The 25,216-nt window shown below is 43.5% G+C and overlaps 2 protein-coding genes across 3 annotated transcripts in view; both read right to left on the reverse strand.

The window, feature by feature from the left end:
- LOC309489858 (up-regulator of cell proliferation-like) overlaps nt 1–25,216 on the reverse strand; it is a 257,487-nt gene that overhangs the window by 63,915 nt on the left and 168,356 nt on the right. The gene's annotated exons all lie outside the window — the stretch shown is intronic.
- The window catches only part of LOC309489860 (up-regulator of cell proliferation-like), a 96,990-nt gene continuing 88,398 nt past the window's right edge, over nt 16,625–25,216 (reverse strand). Inside the window, exons 3-4 of the transcript XR_014202544.1 lie at nt 17,057–21,964; nt 16,625–16,881 (exon numbers count right to left, since the gene is read on the reverse strand). The gene's annotated coding sequence lies outside the window, so the exon portion shown is untranslated. The remainder of the gene's footprint in view (nt 16,882–17,056; nt 21,965–25,216) is intronic.

A 25,216-nucleotide genomic window follows, 5' to 3' on the forward strand; every position in this document is an offset into this window, starting at 1 on the left:
AAGATGGACCGTATGCTGTAAAAACTGCACTGGGATGGGTAGTGAACGGACCCATCAAAAAAGAAAGCAACACTTCAGAAAAGTCCAAACTGCCTCATCATTCAGTTAATCGTCTCTCAGTGGTGGAAATAGAGCAATTGTTGATTCAGCAGTACAATTCTGATTTTCCAGAGCGCCACTATGAAGAGAAAGAGGAAATGTCCTTAGAGGACAAACAGTTCATGCAAGCTGTGCAGGAAAAGACTACGTTTGAGAATGGACATTACTGTGTGAAACTACCATTGAAAAATGAAGCAGTCAAGATGCCAAACAATCGAAGTGTTGCTGAACTGCGTGCAGCTAACCTGAAGAGAAAGCTTCAAAAGAACTCAAGTTTGCTTGAAGACTACAGTAGCTTTATGAGGAGCGTAATAGACAAAGGATACGCAGTTAAAGTTCCCACAGAACAGCTTGGTCGCAGTGACAGCAGAGTGTGGTATATACCACACCACGGGGTGTACCACCCAAAGAAAAGCAAAATTCGAGTGGTTTTTGATTGTACTACTTCGTTTCACGGCATGTCTTTGAACGGTCAATTGCTACAAGGTCCAAACCTCACAAACACGCTTATTGGTGTCCTTACCAGATTTAGAGAAGAACCAATAGCCATGATGGCAGATGTGGAAGCAATGTTCTATCAGGTGAGGGTTCCTGAGGAGGACGCAGATCTGCTTCGCTTTCTTTGGTGGCCAGAGGGCAATCTAGACGCATCTATAGAAGAGTTTAGGATGATGGTGCATTTATTCGGAGCCGCTTCGTCACCTAGCTGTGCCTCTTATGCATTGAAAAGGACAGCAGAGGACAGAAAAGATGTAGCATCTCCAAAGGCTGTTGAAACAGTTTTGCACAATTTTTATGTGGACGACTGCTTGAAATCTGTATCTTCAGAACAAGAAGCAATTGACTTAGCAAAGGATGTTAGAAATTTGTGTGCTGAAGGAGGTTTCTGCTTAACAAAGTGGGTAAGCAATAGTAGGAAAGTAATATTGTCCATACCAGAAGAACAAAGGGCCAGTGGAGTAAAGGACCTGGACTTGGATCAGGATTCTCTGCCCATCGAGAGAGCACTTGGCATGCAGTGGTGTACAGAAAAAGACACCTTCACATACGGCATCAAGGTACAGGAGAAGCCGTTGAGTAGAAGAGGTATCCTCTCGGTTGTTAATTCAATCTATGATCCTCTTGGGTTTCTGGTGCCACTCATCCTCCCAGTAAAACTCCTTCTAAGGGATATGTGCAAACAAGGATATGGATGGGATGAACAGATTGAGGGCAAGCGTGCTGATCAGTGGGTCAGATGGCTGGAAGATCTAAATTACCTCTCAGACTTCCAGATCAAAAGGTGCGTAAAACCAGAGAAGTTTGGTAATACATCAGAAGCGCAGCTGCATCATTTCTCTGATGCCAGCGAGAATGCTTACGGCACAGCAACTTATCTGGTACTTACCAATGAACAAAATCAAAAACATTGTTCGTTGTTGATGGGTAAGTCAAGAGTTAGCCCACTCAAGCAAATCACAATCCCTAGACTTGAATTGACAGCAGCAACCATAGCCGTCAAGGTAGACAAAATACTAAGACAAGAGCTTCAAATCCCACTACAGCAATCTGTTTTCTGGACAGACAGCACTACAGTGCTCAGCTACATTGACAATGAGAGTGCACGCTTCAAAACATTCGTAGCAAACAGGATCTCACTAATAAGAGATGCTACTACTCCATTGCAGTGGAGGTATGTCAGGACATCACAAAACCCTGCAGATCAAGCTACCAGAGGTCTTAAAGCGAAGGACTTTATACAAGAGGAAACATGGGTTAAAGGGCCCAACTTTTTGTTGAAACCAGAAGAAGAATGGCCAGAAAGACCGGATCAAATGAGTCAAGGTGCACAACAAGACCCTGAAATCAAAAGTGAATTTAAGGTCAACGTTCTCAACATTAGAGAAAACAATGATATTCTGAGTAAGTTAATTCATTACTACTCAAGCTGGTTTCGTCTGAAAAAGGCAGTGGCATGGATGTTAAGACTCAAGGAAACACTGTTACAATTATGTAAAGCAAGAAGACAGTTTCAAGAATCCATTGCACAATCAGAGAAAGATCCAGAAAAACAATCGTCCCTTTTACAGGAGCAGATGCAACAATACAGATCAACAATGGAGAAAAAGTCACTGAGACTGAAGGACTTGAATCAAGCTGAAATTCAGCTCATTCAATACAGTCAAAAACAACAATTTCAGAATGAAATTGAGGCTCTGAGAAAAAATATTCCTATTAAGAGGAAAAGTCAGCTGTACAAGCTTGATCCTGTGCTTCAAGATGGGATACTAAGAGTGGGTGGTAGACTCAACAGAGCAGCCATGCCAGAGGAATCTAAACATCCTGCAATCCTCTCAAAGGGTTCCAGGGTTTCAACTCTCATTCTAAATGACATTCACCAAAGATGTGGTCATTGTGGTAGAAACTACATGTTATCTACTCTCCGACAAAAATTCTGGATCCCACAAGCCAACTCAGCAATTCGGAAGCTTATACATAAATGCTCAGTTTGTCGCAGATTCAATGGAAGAATTGGAGAGCAAAAAATGGCAAGTTTGCCAGAAGACCGCTTGTTACCTGATAAACCCCCTTTCACGAACGTGGGTGTAGATTACTTTGGACCCTTCGAGGTAAAACGGGGCCGGAGTACTGTAAAAAGGTATGGAGTGTTGTTCACTTGCCTAACAATCAGAGCAGTACATATTGAGATAGCTGATAGTTTGGACACTGATTCATGCATAAACGCTTTAAGGCGTTTTATAAGTAGAAGAGGACAGGTGTCAGTTATGCGCTCAGACAATGGCACAAATTTTGTCGGCGCAGAAAGAGAATTGCGAGAGGCACTGAGCAACCTGAACCATAACACAATCGAAAATGCACTGTTACAAAAAGGGATCGAATGGATATTCAACAGTCCAACTGCTTCTCATCACAGTGGTGTTTGGGAGCGGCAAATACGTACCGTAAGAAAGATACTCAACGCTCTCTTAAAGGAACAGACTATCAATGATGACAGTCTTCATACCATCATGTGTGAAGTGGAAAGCATCATCAACAACAGACCAATAACTAGTACATCAGAAGATCCAAATGACCTTGAGGCTCTGACGCCTAACCATTTACTGTTGTTGAAAACTCAACCAAGCTTACCACCTGGTGTCTTTAACAAGGAGGACCAATATATGAGAAAACGTTGGAGACAAGTCCAGTATCTAGCAGACTTGTTCTGGATAAGATGGACTCGTGAGTACCTGCCCGTTCTCCAGGAACGCAGCAAATGGTCAAGATTTAAAAGGAACTTTGAACCTGGTGATGTGGTGCTAGTTGTGGACAGTTCCTCACCTCGCAATTCATGGATAATGGGAAGAGTAATTCAAACTTTACCAGACTCCAGTGGAACGGTACGTCGTGTAAAATTAAAGACCAAGACAAATATACTGGAGAGACCTGTAAATAAATTGTGCTTAATTCAAGAAGCAATTTAAGCTTGCAGATTAACACAGAACTATCAAGAGTAAGAAAATCAAAGAAAGGTTGTAGAACTAAGCTTTTTCTTATGTATAAATGTTCAAGTATAATGGCTCTTTAGTATTAGAATGTTTATAGTAATTGTTTGTTCTCCTGCCCAACCAATTAGGGGCCGGATGTGTAAGAGCCATAAGTCACATTTCTTAATATAGATGTGGAATAAATAATTGTGTGCATCAAGCAATTAGTAAATAATTAAGAGTAAATCATTTTATATGTGTAATATAATATTTCGTATTGATGATGATGTCATTTCCGGCAATGACAGCTAGTTTTCTTGTGATGCAATGTTGGAGCGATACAGCTTTTTGACCGTGTAACATTTTCCAGTTAATTTTGTTATTAAACTTTGCTGAAAGGAAGTTGCTGGACTACGGTATGTTATTCGAGTTCAAATCACGCTCACCCAAAGACGAAGAAGTAACAAAGATGAAAATTTAGACGGATTGCTCCGCATCCGAAGATGCACGACTTTGAAACGAATCTGCCCGAGCAGACGGATATTCGTTTTTTATTACCTTCGCGTCGAGTATAAACAAGGTTTTACAGCTCAGCCACTTGTTTTTTCATATTTTTTTGCAAGTGGTAGATCTTGGTTTACATTTGGACTTTGGATGTGATCTTAGGCTTGAAAAGGTTGGTGACCACTGCATAACGCAAACCCAGTCAAACGTTTGACTGCAGTATCTTCTATTCTATGCGCCTTATAATCCGGTGCGCCCTATATATGAAAACAGTTCTAAAATAGGCCATTCATTGAACGTGCGCCTTATAATCCGGTGCGCCTTATAGTGCGGAAAATACGGTAAACAATAAACATGTAAAACAGCCAACAGCACATTCATCTCGATAAAATATTAGAGACACAGTTACGGGTTAATAAAATGGTAACATGCATATAAGTTATAAAACAGAACTATATAAGAACATACCAGACTGTTCATAAAATAAAATACAATATACCCAAGCCACGATACTGGACGACTGGCAGCGAGCAAAGGACATGGAACATTTTAGCAGCAGGTTAAATAACAAACACAGTAATAGTTAAATAAGCAATGAACTACAAATATTAAAAATGATCACATGATTTTCTAGAAGCCAGGCTTTAAGACTTTGAGTAAAGGAGTGATATGTGGCACAGTTTCTTATTTCAGTTGGAAGTGTGTTCCTCAAGTGAGAAGCTCTTATGGAGAAGCATGATTGGCTAAAGGAGGTGGACCTGAAGGTGATTACATAGTCCCCTCTCTGTGCTGATCTTGTAGAAGTGGTGGAGGAGCATTTCCATTTAGGATCTTAAACATCAAACAGGTAGAGTGTTTATTTTGTCAGATTTGTCCAGTTAAGGATATCATATTTGCCCAAAATATCACAGTGGTGGTAAGTATTGGATTTTCTGTCTAACACTTTATAGGCCTGCTTATACAAGGAGAGAATGGGCTTCACATTTGTACCTTTAGCTAGACCAACTTGTCATACAGTATGTTAAGTGAGGGATAATCATTTCTTTTAAATATAATTTTGCTGCTGTAGTTGTTAAGACAGTTTCTTATGTAGCTGAAATTAGCCAAATTGTATTTAGTTATTTGCAATACTTTCTTCACTTGTTTTTTGAAGGATAATGTGGAGTTAAGGATAATACCAAGATATTTAACATAAGAGACTACTTGGATGATCTCTCCAGACACATAGACTTTGGGATCACAGTCAGTTGCAGAGTGTGTCTTTGTGAAGAACATACAAACAGTCTTCTTGACATTAAGAAACAAGTGTGAATCATAAACCATTTGTTAACATTTATCATTGTTTCATTGAGTTTAAGAGCTGCTTGTTCTTTGGTTCTTGCATGCACATACATTACAGTATCGTCTGCATACATCTGAACCTCACACCCTGTACACACCGAAGGTAAATCATTTATATATAAGCTGAACAGGAGGGGTCCCAGGATGGATCCCTGAGGCACACCCATTTCATTGCTCAGAAAGGGTCTCACAACCCACCCTTACACACTGAACTCTGCCTGTAAGGTAGGACTTCATCCAATTCAGCACGCTAAGGGAGAAATTACAATTAGAAAATTTACAGATGAGTATTTGATGGTTGACAGTATCAAATGCCTTCTTTAAGTCCAAAAATATGCCACCAACAACACCTCCTTTGTCCATTTTTAGCTTGATGTTTTCTAAGAAGAAGAAATTTGCTGTCTCAGTAGAATGGTTAGCTCGGAAACCAAATTGCATTGGGTGCAGTGTGTAAGGGCTGCTATTGAGATGAGTGGTCAGCTGTTCAGCAACACATTTCTCAGCAATTTTGGAGATGACAGGTAAAATGCTAATAGGCCTATTATTACTCGCCTCAGTCGGGTCTCCTAATTTATGAACTGGAACAACGATGGCTGACTTCCAGTCCTTCGGAAACTTCCCTTTTTTAATAGAGGCATTAATTATCTTTGTTATTGGTCCAGTAAATAAATCTGCATGCTTTTTTAAAAAAAACCAGAGACTCCATTAGAGACAAGGCTGATTTAGAGATGTCTATCGTGATGGGTCCGAAGTTTCAGTTTGATTAAAATAACACTAGGAATGAACTTCCGGTTTGGTAATGCAGTGTTGAGACGCACGGTGTCGAAGCTCCGCTTTATTTCATGTAATCTCTTCAGAATACACCCTAATTTATCAGGACATCGTATTCGTTTGATCATTTTTGTATGTTTGAAACATTCTGCCTTCGGAATCTTTCAGTTAAAATTAGCCAGTCTACGAGGACAGGAGGAAAACAACAGACCCAAGTTCAAGATGCACAGGCCTGTCAAGAAAGCAGCAAAATGGCGGAAAACAAGCCAATATCTGCACAGCTCACAATCGAATCTCTAGTCAAAGAGCTCGAAAAATTCAGAAAAGACATGACTGGGGAATTGCTCTCTGGAACCAACCGATCTTCAATCGAATCGATTGGTGCGACTCTGACAACACAGGCAGTGACCATAAGCGAGATGGAATCGGGTCTCTCAGACCATACCGACCGAATAACTCAGCTTGAGCATGATGTAAACACTCTTCAATCAAAACTGACGACCATGGAGCAGGAAAACACGGTGCTTAAAGCTAATGTAGAAGATCTGATTTCTCGCTCGAAGCGCCATAACATACGAGTGGTAGGCCTTCCTGAGGGCCTTGAGGGGAAAAGCGTGAGGGAGTTCATGACTAACCTGCTTTCTGAACTTCTCTGTGACTCCCTTACAGAACCACCTGAGCTGGGCCACCACAGCCTGAGGCCCAGACCTCGCGCAGAGGAATCTCCACGTCCACTGATTATCAGATTTCATCGATACATCGTTAAGGAAACTGTCATGAGTTGGGCTAAATCTCACAAAGACAATTATTACAAGGGCCACAAAATCAAGATGTACGAGGACTTCAGCACCGAGTTGGCAGGGAAACGAGTGGCTTTCAACAAGATCAAGAGCCTACTTTACCAGCAAGGAGTGTGTTTTGTAATGCTGTACCCGGCTCGCCTCCGAGTGAGTCGTAACGGCGGGGAACGGATCTTCAACTCCCCTGAACTCATCAGAACTTTCCTAATTAAGTTGTGGACTAATACTCGTTTCTGAAACGGGATGGTAAATTCAACAGGTACAAGCTGCTGTAAATAATTTAAGGACAGTTTTAAGCTCTCACGCTACTTATGATTGGCCTTGAGGGAACATTAGACTGTCACACTACGAGTGCCTCTGTCTGCTTTATTTTGATGTTATTCACGCATCCCCAAATTATCTAGTTTATGGGTTGCACATTAATGAAGCTATTCGGTTGATGATTTTAAATGTCATACCACCTGATCCATGTTGGCAGTGCCATCTTGTGGCGGATCGCTTATATAACTTGCCAACTTTAAATATTTTTTGTTTAATGTTTTCTTATTATCTACTTGTTTTTTCCTTCTCATATAGTCACTCAGCACATAACTAAGCTTTGATGGCTGTTTTGGGTGTATATCTAAGTTTTAGGAGTTGACAGTTCTACGTGGTTAATCTGTTGTGTGAATCGGTGTTCTGGCTACTCGTCATGTTCAAAAATACGAGCATCAGAGTTGTAAGTATAGGTTTGTACTGTATACCCCACCTCTTTTTTTATTATTCTTTTTCTTTTTCTTTCCCTCCCCCTTCCACACCCTTCAATTTATCCGTCTCAGACTTTTTTCTTTTCTTTTATCTTCACGATAATATAAATGATTAGTCCTAAAGTGAACACAGAGGGGCTGGCTGGTCATACTGTCAGATCTGTTACTTGAAATGTGAGGGGTCTAGGTGGTCAAATGAAAAGATCAAGAGTGTTCTCGCACTTAAAGAGCCTGTTTTCAGGATATAAGTTGAACTTTGCTTAAAGTGAGTGTTTTCCCATAAATGAATTAGCAAAACAAATTCCTCCAGTTATGCTCCCTTTCCACATGTCCTCTACAGGTTTCCATTACCTAGGGGTTCATATTTCAAACTCATTCAAGTCATTGCACAAAGAAAATTTTACAAAATTAATGGACCGCATTAAAGCAGATCTTCAGCGTTGGAACAATCTTCCACTTTCTTTAGTAGGATTGAATCAGTTAAAATGAATATTCTACCACAAATACTTTTTCTATTACAGACTATTCCTATTTTTCTTCCTAAATATTTTTTTAAATCATTCGACACCATTATATCATCATATATTTTGGGCTGGTAAACCTCCGCGTGTAGGCTACACAAGTCAACTTGTCAACTCCTGCTTATCATCCTCGTTAACGGCATTAGTTTTTTATCCTAATTTGCGACGCTTCTCTAAATACAACACTAACCCGATTGTGCTTTCATCGCTCAAAATTTGAAAACCGTTACATCATCATTTTAAATTAAACACATTGTCCACCTCAATGCCAATTTGTGGTAACCATCTTTTTGTACCTTCTACTTTGGATTCAACTTTTGCACAGCTCAGAGAGAAGGGCCTAGAACTGTTTCATGATTTGTTTCCTGGTGATCATGTATTTGCGTCATTTAATGATTTACTGAGTAGATTATATATGACCAAATCCAATTTATTCCGCTATTTTTCAATTGCACGACTTTGCTAAAGCACACTTTGCTACCTTCCCTCACCAGTCAAAGAAAACTTTAATTGAAGATATAATGTCACTTCCGAAATCACATATCTCCTGAATGTATGTCCTGTTACTCTCTTCGTTGTTCCCTCCTCTTTTTGCACTCAAGGGAACCTGGGAGAGAGAGCTAGGACTGGAGCTTGACGAGGAGCTGTGGAATAATACTCTAGCTAAAAACTCTCTCTGCATCTGTGCTCGCTTGAATCTTATTCAGTTTAAAGTTGTTCACAGAATTCAATTCACCAAAGCAAAATTGAAGAAACTTTCTTTAACAGAAGATTATATGTGCAATAGATGTTCGCTATCCCCAGCAGATCATACTCATACATTTTATACCTGTCCTAAATTGTATTCATTCTGGTCTTCCTTTTTCTGCTACACTGTCAAAGGCTCTTGATGTCTGTGAAACTCTGCCCAATAATTGCAATTTTTGGAATAACACCTGTTAATGGCTTGTACAACAAGCGCCATGCTGATATTATTGCTCTTGCTTCATTGGTGGCCAGAAGACGAATACTGTTGCATTGGAAATCCTCATGCCCCTCTTCTAATGTTTCTTGGCTGAAGGACTTAATGTCCTTTCTACACCTGGAAAAACTAAACACTCCATCAGAGACTCATTCTATAAAATGTGGAATCCTATCATTTCCTTTGTTGAGACTGTCCTTTCATTGGAGATTTGATTATTTTCTCCCCCTTTTTTTCTTTTTCTTCTATTTTTTTTGTGGGATAATTTGGGATGGGTAGAGTTAAGAGTGTTCTGTATATTTGTATCATTTTTTTTAAAAATTAATTTCTATGGATGTTAAAAAAAGAAAAACAGCAGGTTGTGATGTTTTTCATGTATGCCATGCACATACTTGTAACTTAAAAATCTGCTCAATAAAAATATACATAAAAAAACACACAAAAAAACACTAGGAATAACAGCAAATTTTACAATGGCTACTTTTCTGAAATTAGACAACCTTCGATGACATATGTGACCCCTTCTAGATGAGACACAGACAACTGAATTCAGAATCGCATACTAACAGACTACTCTAACTATTTTTGCCATGGAAAGATATAGGAGAATAGTAAGAGTAAGCTAGGATGCAGTTCTGAATTCAGCATTTGACTGAGGGAATGAGTGAGGCATATACAGTGTATGCATTCCTTGATTCAGTGTCTGTTGCTTGCAGGTGGAGGTGATTAAAAGGAGGTTATCTTTTAATTTATCAAATCATCAATGATGATCATTAAATGTTGACTTAGAACAGTGGTTTTCTACCTGGGGACCCACCACCGCTCTGCACATTTTGTATGTCTCTCTTATCTGACACACAATTCAGTTCTCAATAGAGCTCTATGATGAACTTCAATCAGGTGTTACATTAAGAAGAAATACAAAATGTGCAATATATACAATAAAAGTTAAAAAACAACTCTGATGCTGGTAACATTTATTAAGGTTACACTGATTTCATGTGATTAGCAAATGCTTTAGATGTTAATTAATCTGAGCAGTGTTGTGACCTCACTAATACAGACATGCCTGTATATGTCTCAACACAGTCACAGAACAACTGCTCTTAACAGAGATACATTCACAACACAAATCAAAATCAAATTCACAATCACAAACTGATGCAAGGAGAAGATCCAGTCAGATGATTAAGTCAAATTTATTTCTTAACCGCAGACAATCAAATAATAAATGAAGAGTAAAATTAGTTCATCCATAAACAGGATTAAAAATGTAATAATAAAACATAAAATTAACAGTTAAAATCACTTCTAATATTTAAGTAAAATATATTTCAAAACCACTCTGAGTATAATATTCTTGCCTAAAGAAGTAAGTTGTTTTAGAGAGCTTTCTGAGAAAAGACAGGTTGCGAAGGAGCAGTCCGTCCAGGTTGAGACTGACAATTACAGAAAATATTATCCTTCTTATGCAGATGCTTCAAAGCACCGGACTAAGATCCTCTTTTCCTTATGATAACGTATGCAAGGGACATATCAGTCCCTTGTGGTTTCACACCAGGAAACGGGTGGCCATGCAGACATTGTCTGATACCCCTGAGGTGTCAGAAAGTTGTCCATCTTAATACCATACACAATACAGACCAACTGCAAAACATGTCCTTTCTGCAAGATGTTCAGCTAAGATATAATCAGCATATCTATTTATTCTAAGACATTTTGAAATCTTTGTGGTCTATCGGGTGGAACATACAGACTTTTGACCTCTTTAAGACAGTAAAAACAGCAAGTACAAAAGTTAAGTTCACCTCAAGTCAATCAGCTACATTTGAGACATAAAGATTAATAAAAGAAAAGCATTTAAACATACACTTCAAATTATAATAATTGTAAACACATCAAAAGATAGTAATAAGAAACATCAACATGATAATATTGATTACTTAAAATAAGATGATTATATTTGATTAAATGATATTGAAGATCTAAATGACTAAATAATCAAACAGAAGCAAATGATAAAACATAAGTAAGTTCCCTTTCAAGGGAACGAGCGTTGCGTCGAAATTGACGCTATGGGGAACGCTTTGCGTGATGACGTCTTGAAGCACATGTAAAATCAGTCCAATGGTGTGGCGGAACGTCAGAGGCGGGTGACGTCACGTACCAGGAAGCTATAAAAGCCGGCCCGAAACAGAAAACGAAAGCTTTCTGAGTCTTCAGTTGCGCTCTGTGTGATCTGTCCTTGTTATTTGGTGTTGTCTGTCTATATTACATTATATATTCAGTATGGCGAGTAAGCAGCAGCAGTTTAGAGTGTGTGTTCACCCCTGCCCGCGTTATTTAACGAGTGGGGACACTCACACTCTTTGTGTTGTCTGTTTGGGTGAAGAGCATGCCCAGTCAGCACTCGAGGGTGCTGGCTGTGAGCATTGCGATGCGCTTCCTATGCGTACGCTCAGATCCCGCCTGGCTTTATTTAACCAGGATCGCGTTCCCCAGGGCTCTGGTCCCGCCGCTGCCGAGGCACGGCGTCGATCACAGACCTGGGGCTCGCAAATCGATCTATCAGTGGATGTTGAGACGGGCTCTGCCTTATCTCAGCCTCTTTCTGATAGATCCAGTGCCTCTCATCAGGGTGTGGAAGCACGCGTTGCGGTTTCTTCCCCCCCGATGGAGGCACCAATACTGCAATTGTCCAGCTCTGAGGAGTTGGACGTTGTTAGTATTGACGCTGAGTCTGAGGATTCGTGCGTTTGAAGAATTGCTCGATGTAGTTACGAGAGCTGTCGAGCGATTATCTGTTGAGTGGCCAGAGGATCGGCAGGGCGCTCGTTCGAAAAGCAAGCTCGACGAGCGTTTCCTGCCATCTCGTGCACAGCCTCAGCGCAGAAGCCTTCCGTTTTTCCCCGATCTCCACACCGAGGTGTCGAGATCGTGGGGGAAACCAGTGTCATATAGAGTGTATACTGCACAAACATCACACTATTCATCCATTCACAATTATAAAGAGCATGGTTATGGGGAGATGCCGAAGGTGGAAGAGACGCTCGCTAGCTATCTCTCTCCAGCAACGGCATCTTCTCTGAAGGCTCCTGCACTACCATCCAAGCCAGTAAAGTACACATCTTCCCTGGTTCATAAGGCTTATGCCGCCGCCGGCCAAGCTGCAGCGTGTCTACACACAATGTCACTAATGCAAGCGTACCAAGCTGAATTATTGGGTGATTCTGAGGAGGGCGGGGGAATTGGTCCCGATACTGTGTCTGAACTGCGTAGAGCCACAGATTTGTCTCTCAGGGCCACCAAGGAGACGGATAAATCCATCGGCCGCTCTATGGCAGCCCTGGTGGCCACTGAGAGGCATCTGTGGCTCAACTTAAGTGATATAAAGGACAAAAAAAAACATGTTCTTTTAGATGCACCAGTTTCCACTCAAGGGTTATTTGGAGATGCAGTTAATAGTGCTGTAGCTAAATCACAAGAAGCTTCAAAACAGGCAGCAGCACTTCAGAAACTTCTCCCCCGCCGTTCTTTCATTGAGGCTGCTGAGCGGGAGCAGCCTCACTCATCTAAAAAGAGCGCTGAGCACCGTGCCACTCAGAAACAGAGCGTTTCCTCCCGTGCTCCCCCACAAAAATCTCGGGGACACGGAGGGCGCTCTCAAACCCAGCAGTCTTCGAGGGGTAAGACGGATCTGCGGACCGTTATTACCGCCTAGAAGGCTGCTGGGAAAAAGTCCTGATGTCCGAGGGCTCAGGACAAATGAGGGTAGTCCCCCCCGAAGCAGAGCGGTCAACACCTCTTTTTACGGTGCCCGTCTCTCTTCGGTACCCTCAGGGGACCGGTCTGCCAACCCTGCCGCCTCCGGTGTTTCAGGGCTCAGCGGTCTCCGGCGAGCACATATCTCAAAGTCCACCCGGAAACGTAGTGGCCTCGGGATGCCCGCCCCCTCTGAGGAGGGTGCTAGAGCAGTCTGTTCGGTCGTTCCCTGCCGGTGCGCCGTTACAGGGCGACGAACCGACTACTCAACAGCAACAAAATCCAGAAACCAGTCTCGAGAGGCTGGTACCTCTAGTAGAATCTTTGACAGCGTGGAAGCTACTGTCAAATGTTTCTCGTTGGGTCCTGCAGACCGTGGAAAAAGGGTATCAGATACAATTCAAGAAACGCCCACCTCGGTTTATGGGGGTCCTGCCCACAGTGGTGGGCCCCGAGCAGGTTCTGGTTATGGAACAGGAAGTAAACACTCTGTTAGAGAAAGGGGCCATAGAATATGTACCTCCCTCCAACAGGGAAACCGGGTTTTACAGCCGGTACTTCATAGTTCCAAAGAAGGACGGGGGATTGCGTCCCATTTTAGATCTTCGAGTTCTGAACGAGTCAGTCATGCAGCTCAAGTTCAAAATGTTAACATTGAGACAAATCGTGCCACAGATCAGGTCCGAGGACTGGTTTGTCACGATAGACCTCAAGGACGCATATTTCCATATTTCCATCCGTCCGTGTCATTGGAAGTTCCTGAGGTTTGCTTTCGGGGGCAAAGCATACCAATATCGAGTTCTTCCATTCGGCCTGGCTTTATCACCCCGCACTTTCACCAAATGCGTGGATGCAGCTCTGGCGCCCTTGCGCCTTCAGGGTATTCGCATATTGAACTACATCGACGATTGGTTGATTTTTGCATCAGGAGGCGATTCGGCATCGAGATGTCGTCCTCGCCCATATGAAAGAGCTGGGGTTACGGCTGAACGCCAAGAAGAGTGTGCTTTCTCCACTTCAGAGGACCACTTTTTTAGGCGTGGTTTGGGATTCAGTGTCGATGCAGGCGCGCCTGTCACCGCCACGTGTAGATTCCATCCTTGCAGCTGTGAAAAGTGTAAAGCTAGGCCAGCTACTCACTGTCAAACAGTTCCAGAGACTGTTGGGTCTCATGGCAGCAGCTTCCAACGTGATACCTTTTGGACTACTGCACATGAGGCCCTTGCAGTGGTGGCTCAGGACCAGAGGGTTTTCCCCGAGGGGCAACCCATTTCGCACAATCAAGGTCACGCGGCGATGCCTACGTGCCTTGGTTATGTGGAAGAAACCTTGGTTCCTGTCCCAGGGCCCAGTGCTGGGAGCTCCTTGTCGTCGCAAACTGCTAACGACGGATGCTTCCCTCACGGGTTGGGGAGCGATCCTAGAGGGTCGCTCATCTCAAGGTCTGTGGGAAGACCATCATCGTTCCTGGCATATCAATCGCCTAGAGATGTTAGCTGTCTTCCGGGCTCTGAGGAGCTTTATCACAGATCTCAGGGGACACCATGTGTTAGTGCATACGGACAACACGTCGGTAGTCGCCTATATCAACCACCAAGGGGGTTTGCGCTCGCGCCCATTATCCAATCTGGCACGCCATATCCTCTTGTGGTCCCAGGGGAAGTTGCTGTCACTCAGGGCAGCCTACATCCCCGGGGTCCAGAATATAGGAGCAGACACTCTGTCGAGACAGGGGCCGAGGCCCGGGGAATGGAGGCTCAGCCCCGAGGTGGTGGAGCTGATATGGAGGGAGTTTGGCCAAGCACAAGTGGATCTGTTTGCGTCTCGAGAGACGTCTCACTGTCCACTTTGGTTCTCCCTCACGCATCCAGCTCCTCTGGGACTGGATGCTATGGTACAGACGTGGCCGAGGCTACGTCTGTACGCTTTTCCCCCAGTGGCTCTGCTCTCGGGAGTTCTGGAGAGAGTTCGCAGGGACCGGGTTTGCCTGCTTCTTATAGCCCCGCGCCGGCCGGGCAGAGTATGGTTTCCCGATCTTGTGTCCCTCCTCGACGGGCATCCTCTGGAGCTTCCTGTCAGGAGGGACCTTCTGTCCCAAGCAGGGGGCTCGATTTTTCACCCCCGACCAGAACTGTGGAACCTGTGGGCTTGGCCTCTGAGAGGGCCCAGCTCATAGAGTCAGGTCTCTCAACTGAGGTTGTTGAGACCATTCTACAGTCCAGAGCTCCCTCCACGAGGAAACTTTATGCCCTGAAGTGGAGAGTATTCACTTCTTGGTGTAGTGACCGTCGGTTGGATCCAGTCAACTGCCCAATTGGTACAGTTCTGGAGTTCCTGCAGGACCGGTTCACTGCAGGTCTGACCCCGTCCACTTTAAAGGTTTATGTGGCGGCTATAGGTGCTTACCACATTCCTTTGGGTGGAATGTCTGTGGGGAAAGACCCTCTGGTATCTCGTTTCCTTCGTGGCACTTGGAGGCTGAGGCCTGCAGTTCGCTCTAGGGTGCCACCTTGGGATTTGTCCATTGCGCTGCAAGGCCTTTCCCTGGCCCCCTTTGAGCCTATTGAGGAGGTTCCTGAGAAATTCTTGACTTTGAAAGCTCTGTTCCTTCTAGCCACTTCTTCTCTAAAGAGAATAGGGGATCTCCAAGCGTTGTCGGTTGCTCCGTCATGCTTGGAGTTTGCTCCGGGTATGGTCAAAGCTTTTCTTCATCCTAGACCGGGCTATATCCCCAAGGTCCCCACTAATGTGGCTAGACCTATTGTTCTGCAGGCCTTCTGTCCTCCTCCCTTTCAAAATGCGGACCAGGAGGCGAATAATTTGCTTTGCCCTGTTCGGGCGTTAGACGCATATGTCCACAAAGCTGCCCTGTGGCGTAAAAGCAATCAATTGTTTGTATGCTTTGGGTCCCCTAACAAGGGAGGTCCAGTGTCTAAGCAAAGGATGAGCAAGTGGGTGATTGAGGCTATCTCACTTGCTTATGAGGCGGCTGGGCAGCCTTCTCCTTTGGCTGTCCGGTCGCACTCTACTAGGAGTATGGCGGCCTCTAAGGCCCTTATATCGGGAGTATCTTTGCAGGACGTTTGTGATGCGGCAGGCTGGTCCTCACCGCACACCTTCGTCAGGTTCTACTCTTTAGACCTAGACTCTACTCCAGGGTCTCAGGTTTTGTCTTCCTAGTGCTGCTCACTTGATTACACACAGGACAGACATTTGTAGCTATGGTGGCGTTGGTATAGACGTTCCCCATAGCGTCAATTTCGACGCAACGCGAGTTCCCTTGAAAGGGAACGCCTGGGTTACGACTGTAACCTCGGTTCCCTGAAGAGGGAACGAGCGTTGCGTCGCCTTGCCATATCTCCTTCATGCCTGTCAGCACGACTTCAGACTCTACGTAGCTTTCGTTTTCTGTTTCGGGCCGGCTTTTATAGCTTCCTGGTACGTGACGTCACCCGCCTCTGTCGTTCCGCCACACCATTGGACTGATTTTACATGTGCTTCAAGACGTCATCACGCAAAGCGTTCCCCATAGCGTCAATTTCGACGCAACGCTCGTTCCCTCTTCAGGGAACCGAGGTTACAGTCGTAACCGAGGCGTTATAAATCATAAGTAAATGATAAAAAGTAAGATATAGAATTTTTCTTTTTCCTGCTTCACCACAAATCCAAATCAAATTCACAATCAAAAACATAGCTCAAAAAAAAAAACGGCACCGCTCAAGCAGTTACAGTACATGATTAATAATCAAAGACTAAGATTTGAAGCTCAAAATTTCTCTTCCAAACATTTGAAAGAAAATCTGTTCTAAAATAAGATGTCATGAATGTCAACAAAACAAAAGAATTCATGCATATATAGGTAAAATAATTATTTGTCTCTAAGAGTATACCACAACATTCGAATTAGTACTACAGGTTTGAAGAGTTCAGATGCAAAAGCCTCTAAGTGCCATCTGAAATTTTCTTCTAGAATGATCATTTTTATCAAGCTTGTATATTTAAGTTCAGTAATTTCACTTAAATGGCAATGCAAATTACCTATTAATTGTCATTTAAGTAAAATTACTTAACATAAATTATAAACACCCCTTTCTTCATATATAAAACACATCTTTATTTTATAGGAATAAAACACTTAGCTTAGATTAATTATTTTTTATGTTTTCTTATTACAAGGCAAGAGCAAGTCCAAGCAACTTTTTGTATAATGGCACTCATGCATTAGTCAGGATATGCTATGATTAATATTGAAACCAGCAGGTGTTTTTTTTTTTTTTTTTTTTTTTGTAGTCACAGTTAATATTCATGGATACTTGAATTTTAAGGTGTGAGTTTTAAGTTTTCTTACCATCATACCAAACTAATTTAAACAGAGGTCAGAGAGGGAGTTAATTGATGTTTAGGCTTTTCTCTGCATCTGCTTTTGTGATTTTTCCCCAGGGTATTTTTGCAGGCTCTGCATTGTACTTCTCTGCAAACTGCTCATTGAATTGTGCCATCACGTATTTCCAGTATGCTGAGGCCTTTATGCTGGGGTCTGGATCGATTCGCCAGTCTGGATAGATTTTGCTGTATTCTTTATAATGATGCCACTGATCATTGGTGTCTTCACACTTAAAGCGTCTGTTGCTGTGCACTAGTGATGAGCAGATGTCGGTCGCTAGTTTTTTAGAATCATCAAATCTGTAGCTGCCGAGACCTTCTGGTCTGTGGATTGAGACAAAGTGTTTAGTGTGAGCGTCTCCTCCAGCCTCACATGGTGCTTTACAGAATGGACACTGTTTCCCACAGCCTTGCACTCGTTTGAACAGCACATCCTGTGGTTTGGTTTGAAGATGATCTATTTTCCTTTGAAAATCTCTTGCTTTGAAACTTACTTTCAGTGATTTATCCATGTCCATTACAGAACATTGAAGGCATTCAGCAAATCTTTTTAGATTTGCTTTGTTCAGAGAACTGATTTTGTCCACTGCGTCCTTGGGAAAAACAAGCCTATTTACAAGTTTATTACAAATGTTCTCAATAAATCCCTTGATGTCATTTATCTTTGGGTCTCGCTCTGCCTCTTCAATGGCCTGTTTAATTTCACTGATGACTTCGTTGACGAGTTTCTCCTCCAATGTGAACATTCTGTTCTCTGCTGAAAAGTGCTTTTTGATTTTGTCAAAAATAAAGGCTTTAACAAACGTTTCATATGACGAGATGAACCGCAAATATGTTTCAAACTGAAATTCATCGAGAAGATTTTTCAAGACTGAAATCTGAAATGTTGTCCTTGATCCGAAAATTGCTGAGTTTTCACCAGTCACCATCTTGTCTGCCATTTTCATGCCCAAGTTCTCTGAAATATATCTTTCCAAGGCAGGTTTTAGGCAGTTTCTCATGAATTCATCAGCTTTCCTCTGACACTGGTCTCGTTCACGGTAAAGGTCAATGAAGTCAGAGCGGAATGTTTGTTTGAGGTTCTCCAAGGCTGTTCGTGGGTTGTTTTCCTTGATGAATTGATTGTGAATCTCTTGAAATTCTCTGCTTGCAAAGCCACATATGTGCAGTTTAAGGGACAGCTCAAAATCTCCCTTTAGCTCAAGATCTTCATGAGCCTCAAGTTTCTCATCAATCATGTTAAGAATTTCTCTGATGTATGTGTCATCATAATCATCCTTACTTTTCCTCTTTAATTTAGCAAATTCCTGACAATCTCTGATAAGGTTGTCTGACATCTCTTGAACCATCTTGATATGATTTTTATTCCACCAGTTATACAACTTTGTTTTCTCTTTACAGGCAATAAACTTTTCATGGCCATGACTGTTTAAATCTTTAACTTCATCTAGGCGTTGAGCCATTGAACTTCCTCTAGATTGAAGATTTTTCCTCAAACGATGAAAAACTCTTGTCCTGATATCTTGTTGTTCGAGCCCTGTGCATGCCAGTGTCCTGACAGTCTCCTTCCACATTTTATCAAATGCTTCTTCCAGCATGGAGTCTGACATGTCTGACTTGTTCTCACGACAGTTTTTCAGCAAGTTCAGCACTTTTTCCTCCATTGTGTCCATGCATGTCTTTTGGATTCCTTCCACTTTGATCATTCCATTTCGACGTGAAACAGCTGCATCCAGTTTGATTGTGACAGAATTTGAAAGTTCCTTCTTCAAAGACGTGGCAGAGTTTATAAAGTCTTGTCGATAATTTTCCACTAGTTCAACATGACCTTCTCCTTGTTCATAGTATGATTTGATCTTGTCATTAATTTCATCTTGTCCTTTTAAAAGCTTAGTTTCTGTTTCCTGTAGTAAACGACAATTAACATCTTCAACGGTGCACTTCTCAGAGCTTTCAAATTTTCCATGGTTTAAGATCTTGGTTTCAGCTTCTAACGCCCATGTGTGTATTTGCTTTCTCAGTGTCCAGTCCCATCTGTTGTACTCTGTGCACAGTTTCATGTATGCATCAGCCACCAGGCTGTTTCTGAAACTGAAGATGAATTTCTCAAATTTCACAGCAGTCCACAAGTCTTTGGTCCATTTAAGAAATTCATTGATGTTGTAGGACTTGTAACCTCTGAAGATCTCCATTATATGCTTTTTGAGATCATACACAGACTCACTATAGCCAATACTCACGGGTGCCATTGGGGGGTTTCCATGCCACAATCCAGGGATGTAGTGGTCACCCGTCTCAATGTCATAGTTCATCACATCTGTAAATTTGCTGAATTCTAGTCTGTTCTCCATTTTGGCTGCAGCTTTTGTCATTTCATCCAGTTGTTCCAACAGAAATTTACGGTCTCTCATGTTTGAATCATGAGCTGAGACATCAGCAACATTCTGGTGTACAAACAAACATGTGTGTTTCTTTCCTATTTCCTTCATCCTGAGGAAGGCGTGAACAATGATCTGTAAAATGTCTTTCATCTCTGTAGAATTCTCCATGGCAATGTTGACAATTGTTACATCACTCAGTCCAACAACAAGAGTTGCCAACTCATTGTCATGTTCATGGCTGTTGTCCAGTTGTGCGAGCTCAGGGGATTTCAGTCCTTCTGTGTCAATTATCACTATATAATCACAATTGAGTTCTGCTTGGCGATCATCTGCTACTTTAATAAGCTGCATAAAGGCTCCCCTGGTGCACTTTCCACTGCTTACTGCAAACTGAACTCCAAACATGGTGTTCAACAGTGTTGACTTTCCTGAACTCTGGACCCCCAAAACTGTGACAACCATAATCCTGTTTTTGGACTCAACCAGTGTGTTTAATTCAGAAAACACACTAGAAAGCCATTTCACAGGGATATTTGAAGAATCTCCATCCACTAGTTCAAGTGAAAATCCATCCAGTAGTAGTTCAGCACAGCGTTTAGGTAAGTGTTCCAGCTGTTTTCGGTAAAGTGAATCTTCTGGAAGTGAGACTGAAGCCTCGTAAAGCTGGCTCATCTCTCGAATGAAGTTCTCCACTCCTAAAGAACTGTTTGATATCTTTTTATCAAGCTCAGCAATTTCTGCCTTGTTTCCACAAACATCTTGACATTTCTGTTTGTACAGTTCTCTGAGTTGAGGCAGTACTTCATGTGATCGATTCTCTAGAGCGATTCTCAACCATTTTAAGAAGTAGGCCCTTTCTGGTGTTGATATTGCACTGATGAAGCAGCTCATAGTGGCAGACATGTTTTTGCTACGTTGCTCTTCTCTGAGTTTATTTTTCTGCATCTGAAGTTCATTTTTGTACATCTCAATATCCTTATCCCCTACTTTCTTCAGTCTGTATTCCTCCTTCTCTAACTTGGCCAGTTTCATCAAGATCTCTCCTTGCAAGGGCAGCTCCTCCTTCTTGAACTGCACTATATCCACTATTTCATCTGCACTTTTTTTTGCACGCTGACATTCTTCAACATCCTCGTCCACCAAGATTCCTAGATTTCGTGCAATCTCAGCTAAACGAACAACTGACATTTTGTGATTGTTGTTATTAATTGCGTCTTGCAACTTGCTCTGAATTTTGTCAACAAAGTCTGCATCATTATGGCTGGATTTTAAGATGAAATTGCTTTTCTTCAGCTTGAGCTTGTTGACTGTAGCTTTTATGCTGTTGTTGTTGGAGTCCCCCACAAAAAATAGCTGAGGCGTAGGTTTCTGACTGGGGACTGAAATTAACTCTGTATCTAAAAGCTGTGATTCAAAGAACACAAACACAGCAGTTGAAGCCTCACAAAGAAAGGAGAACTGTGTTTCAAAGTCCTGGATGTCACCTCTCAAGTTTGCAATCGCTATTGGCTCAGGAAAGACATCAATGTTATTCTTTCCACAAGGAAGATACCAGGCCATCTCAACCAAGCCATTTGATATTTTCTTGTTGATGTTTCCACAACCCATGTTGAAGTGCACAAAGGTATCAGTGTATTGCTGTGAATTGCTGAGCAGTTTATTCAGAATTTCTGATTTGGAAATGTTGCACCTGCCAAGTCTCACAAAAGACACTAACGGTAGGTCTGAGAGAACAATCCTTTCTTCCACAAATCCACTTGGATCTGTCAGGGAGTGTGGTCTGTATTTTTTCACAATATCTCTCATTGCCCAAAGCATAAGTGTGATCTGATTGTTATCACTGTTTGGAAGCAGCAGAGGAACCGCAAACTGACACATGGACATTGTCATGATCATTTCCTGCTGAAGAAAACTGTCAGAAAGAAGAAACACAGCAGTCAAAACGTCTAAAGGGTTTACTGACTGAGGACAGTCTGATTCAGCACTATCCTGATCATCATCCCACTCTGAATCTTCGGCCCCATCTGAAGAGGAACACTTAACACTCCTCGCTGTCCTTTGTAGCAACATCAGTCTCTTCAAGAACAGCCATGGCAGATCTGAAAGGGACTGGACAGGCACATCTGTCACACTGTTCTTGTTGATCTGCAGCACTGTGTGGAGAGTGAGTTTCCTGCCATAATACTCTGCCAAACCCAAATTTTCCAGGAGTTTCTTCATGATGTTCCCTGTAAATTAGAAGAAAATAAGTTACATTTTAAAATATCTTCTTTTGTGTTCAACAGAAGAAAGAAACGTCTCAGGTTACGACTGTAACCATAGTTCCCTGAGAAAGGGAACGAGACGATGCGTCGATAACGCTTTGGGAACGCCCCCGGCGTGAATGCGTCTGAAGCATCTATGTCAACTAGTCCAATGGAATGAATGAAATGCGCGTCACGGGCGGGTGACGTCATGACCAGGAAGCTATAAAAGCGCATCCGGTGAAACCGGCTTTAGCTTCGAAATTTGCCGAAGCAAGTCGATCACAGGAATGCAGGAAGTATGGCAGGGCGACGCATCGTCTCGTTCCCTTTCTCAGGGAACTATGGTTACAGTCGTAACCTGAGACGTTCCCTTTCGAGGGAACTCGCGATGCGTCGATAACGCTTTGGGAACGAGAATACCCAAACCGCCAGAATTCCAAATGCCTGAGTGTAAGCCTGTTGTATTTTTAAAAAAAAAAACCCACACTAAGCACTGAGCACCTGAGACCCTGGGGCAGCATCCAGGTCCAGGCTATAAAATCTGACAAATGTGAGCGGAGAGGACCAACCCGCCGCATCACAAACGTCTTGGAGGGACACTCCAGATATTAAGGCCTTAGAGGCCGCCATACTTCTAGTGGAATGAGCTCTGACCGCCAAAGGACAGGGCTGGCCAGAGGACTCATAGGCAAGAGAAATAGCCTCGACTATCCACTTACTAACTGTCTGCTTAGAAGCCGGACAACCTCTCTTGGATGATCCAAAACAGACAAACAATTGATCGGACTTCCTCCATGGAGAAGACCGATGAACATAAGTATCCAATGCTCGCACTGGACACAACAAGTTCAGCTTTTCCTGGCCCGGAGTAGTAAAAGGTGGAGGACAGAAAGCCTGAAGCACAATAGGCCTCGGAATAATGGTTGGCACCTTAGGGACATAACCCTGTTTAGGATACAAGAATGCCTTGACCATTCCCGGTGCGAATTCAAGGCAGGTGGGAGAAACCGAAAGGGCCTGAAGATCTCCGACTCTTTTGAGGGACGAAATGGCTAGAAGAAAAATAGTCTTGAAAGTCAGAAATTTCTCTGAGACCGATTCTAAGGGCTCAAACGGAGCCCCAGATAGGCCCTCCAGTACCAACGCCAAGTCCCAAGCCGGCATCCTAGTGCGTGTTACAGGCCTTAGCCTCAGGGTGCCACGAAGGAAACGAGTAATCAGGGGGTCTCGACCCAACGATACACCACCCACCGGGACGTGGAAGGCCGCAATGGCTGCCACGTATACTTTTAAGGTGGATGGACATAAACCTGACGCAAAGCGATCCTGCAGAAACTCCAGTACTGTGTTTACTGAACAGTTAACCGGGTCCCACTGACGCTGGTGACACCAAGTAGTGAAGACTCTCCATTTCAAAGAGTACAATTTCCTCGTAGCGGGAGCTCTGGAGCTTAGAATGGTCTCAACAACCTCGGTTGAAAGACCACTCTCTATAAGTTGGGCCCCCTCAGAGGCCAAACCCAAAGTTTCCAAATCTCTGGTCGGGGGTGGAATATTGTGCCCCCGGCCTGAGACAGAAGGTCTCTCCTGATCGGTAACTCCAAGGGAGGACCGTCTAGTAGATGAATCAGGTCCGCAAACCAGATTCGACTTGGCCAACGTGGTGCTACTAGCAATAGGCTTATTCCGTGCTGACGAACTCTCTCCAGAACTCCTGGGAGCAGAGCAACAGGGGGAAAGGCGTACAGACGTAGCCTCGGCCACGTCTGTACCATAGCATCCAGCCCCAGGGGGGCTGGGTGGGTAAGGGAGAACCAGAGTGGACAGTGTGTCGTATGCTGAGACGCGAACAGATCCACTTCGGCCTTGCCGTAAAACTCCCATATCTTCTCCACCACCTCGGGGTGAAGTCTCCAGTCCCCCGGCCTCAGCTCCTGCCTCGACAGGACGTCTGCTCCGATATTCTGGCCCCCTGGAATATACACTGCCCTCAGAGAGAGTATTTTCCCCAGGGACCATAGGAGGATCTGGTGTGCCAACTTGCATAGTGGGCGCGAACGCAGACCCCCCTGACGATTTATATAAGAGACCACCGATGTGTTGTCTGTCCGGACAAGCACATGGTGATCCCTCAGGTCTGGGAGGAAATGTCTCAACGCGTTGAAAACGGCCATCATCTCCAGGCAATTTATGTGCCAGGAGAGATGATGACTCCTCCACAGACCCTGAGCTGAGCGGCCTTCCATTACCGCTCCCCAGCCGGTGAGGGAAGCATCTGTCGAGATAGCAACTCGATGGCAAAGAGCTCCCAACACCGGACCCTGGGACAGGAACCAATGTTTCTTCCATATAACCAAGGCGCGAAGACACCGCCGCGTGATCTTGATCATACGAAGTGGGTTTCCCCTCGGGGAGAACCCTCTGGTCCTGAGCCACCACTGCAAAGGTCTCATGTACAGCAGGCCAAAAGGTATCACGTTGGACGCCGCTGCCATGAGCCCTAACAGTCTCTCGAACTGCTTCACAGTGCGTGACTGACCTAGCTTTAGCTCTTTTATGGCTGTTAGGATAGCAGCTACACGAACGGGCGATAGATTGGCTCGCATCGTGACTGAATCCCATACCACACCCAGAAAAGTGGTCCTCTGTAATGGAGATAGCACACTCTTCTTGGCGTTGAGCCTCAACCCCAATTTCCGCATATGTGCGAGGACGACATCTCGATGCCGAACCGCTAACTGTTCTGATTCCGCTAGAACCAGCCAGTCGTCTATGTAATTCAGAATACGTATGCCCTGCAGCCTGAGCGAGGCCAGAGCTGCATCTACGCACTTCGTGAATGTGCGGGGTGATAAAGCTAGACCGAATGGAAGAACCCGATACTGGTATTCTTTGCCCCCAAAAGAAAACCTCAGGAACTTCCTGTGCTGAGGGAGGATGGAGACATGGAAGTAAGCGTCTTTCATATCTATTGTGACAAACCAGTCCTCGGATCTGATTTGAGTCACGATCTGTTTGAGTGTCAGCATCTTGAACTTGAGTTTTTGAACTGTACGATTCAACAGACGAAGATCTAAAATGGGACGCAACCCCCCATCCTTTTTTGGAACGATGAAATAACGGCTGTAAAAACCCGATTCTCTGTCGGGTAGAAACACCTGCTCTATCGCTTCTTTTGCCAAAAGAGCTTTCACCTCTTGCTCCATCACCAGAGCCTGCTCGGGATGCACCAAC

Source organism: Leuciscus leuciscus (genome assembly GCF_965113295.1).
Source record: "Leuciscus leuciscus genome assembly, chromosome: 24".
In the NCBI taxonomy this organism is placed as follows: Eukaryota; Metazoa; Chordata; class Actinopteri; order Cypriniformes; family Leuciscidae; genus Leuciscus; species Leuciscus leuciscus.